We start from the raw sequence: 2063 nt of genomic DNA, 5'->3' as shown, positions 1-2063 counted from the left end.
TCATGCCTCTTCCTCGTAAGTACGATTGCAAACTGAGCTGCTGTGGGTGAGTGGCAGGATGAGTTTCTCATCAACTATTTCCCATACAAGTGTTGTCTCTTGTCCATTCCACTTATGCACATGGGCAAATTTGCCTCCATCCAGCATCAGGTTGTCTCCTTGAAATTCACTCCCAGCTTGAAGCTGACATCCCTATTCTGGAAGGTGCTTTGTGTTTTTATGGTGATCGTGTCCCCATTCGCTTCGATGACTGTGGTAGGCTTGGTAATATTGGCTGCCTGCTTGGCAGCAAAATCCACACCAAGTGACTTCATGTAGTCATCAAAATTCCTGCTATCCACCAACTTCCAGCTACCCATGAAAATATCCACTGTGGTGAGGCTGGGCTAGGCTGGGAAAGAGAAGACAGAGAACGCATGCAAGGACTCTGGGACCCTGTTTCTTTTAAAAAAATTTTTTTTAATTTATTTTTGGCTATGCTGGGTCTTGGTTGCTGCACAGACTTTCCTCTGGTTGTGGCAAGCAGGTGCTACTCTCTAGTTGTGGTGTGAGGGCTTCTCATTGCCATGGCTTCTCTTGTTGGGGAGCATGGACTCTATGCTCACCGACTTCAGCATATGGGCTGAGTAATTGTGGCTCCTGGGCTCTGAAGCACAGGGGCTTTGTTACCCTACAGCATGTGGGATCTTCCCGGACCAGGGATCGGAGCCCCATCATCTCCTGCATTGGCAGGAGGATTCTTTACCACTGCACCACCAAGGAAGACCCTAAAGTTTCTTTTAAAGACATTGGCAGGGGCTCTTCCCTGGCATCCAGGCTCAAGTTTGATCCCTGGTTGGGGAACCCAGATCCCACATCCCATGCTGAGTGGCCAAAAAAATAGACATTTTGATCATCATCTGCTGCTAATCACCCAGCTCCAGTTCAGTCCAGGTGGTGGCTGTGGAAGGACATGCCATCTTATATCTTTTATTTCTCCCTTTGAGACCCCAACCTCCAACTGAATTCCCTCTCCTTACCCAATTAAAAACTATCTTCCCCAGAAACCAGTGAACATGAGTCTCAGCTCAACCAGTCTGGATGCCCCATAACTCTTATAATCAACATATGAATCACTACAAGGTCGGTCATACTGTGGGCTGTAGGAATAGAATTTTATGTTTAACTTAGCTTCAAGGCATGAATAAATTCATGGTTAATTTTTTGTGAATTTTTTTGGGGGGAGTTTAGAACCAAACCTTTATTAATGCTGTCAGGAGGAAGAAAATGATGAGTAATTATGTACATGATACAACAGAATTAGTTTTTACCATAGAGAGCAACAAACAAGATCTTTTAAGCACCTACTTTTACAGTTTCAATTTCAAAAGAACACACCCAAACACTTTTCCCCATATGGGCATGGCTACCACTCTTTCAGTTCAGTTCAGTTCAGTCGCTCAGTCGTGTCCAACTCTTTGCAACCCCATGAATCACAGCACGCCAGGCCTCCCTGTCCATCACCAACTCCCGGAGTTCACTCAAACTCACGTCCATCGAGTCGGTGATGCCATCCAGCCATCTCATTCTCTGTCGTCCCCTTCTCCTCCCGCCCCCAATCCCTCCAGCATCAGAGTCTTTTCCAGTGAGTCAACTCTTCTCATGAGGTGGCCAAAGTATTGGAGCTTCAGCTTTAGCATCAGTCCTTCCAGTGAACACCCAGGACTGACTACTCTTTAAATTCTAGTAATTGTATCATGCCCAAGTCACTAGTTAAAAATTGGACTATCATGCCAACATATTTTTAAACATTAAAAAAAAAACAAACTCAGAAGACAGAAAAATTCCAAGGGCAGAAAGTGTTGGGGATATAAATTTTTTAAAATAAAATTTAAGGACAAGAGGGATATGATAAAAAAAACTACTGGTATTACCAACTCAGGGCACAGTTCAGGAACAAGTATGAATTATCATATAGGGTTTTCAGATCTTTCCCTGAATTTTTACTGATTGTATCTTGTAAAAGTCCACCCTTTTCTCTCCCACCCCAGGTTTTGCTCTTAATACCCAAACTGATTTTGGCT

General features: G+C 44.0%; 1 pseudogene; it reads right to left on the bottom strand.

Moving 5' to 3' along the window:
- On the bottom strand, positions 1-365 carry LOC148777878 (fatty acid-binding protein, heart pseudogene; annotated as a pseudogene).
- Positions 366-2063: the final 1698 nt, after the last annotated feature.

Source organism: Moschus berezovskii, chromosome 5 (genome assembly GCF_049115385.1).
Source record: "Moschus berezovskii isolate FMDL1 chromosome 5, NW_MosBer_1.0, whole genome shotgun sequence".
Taxonomy (NCBI): Eukaryota; Metazoa; Chordata; class Mammalia; order Artiodactyla; family Moschidae; genus Moschus; species Moschus berezovskii.
The sequence above is the reverse complement of the archived record's forward strand: the minus strand, read 5'-3'. Positions and strand labels throughout refer to the sequence as shown.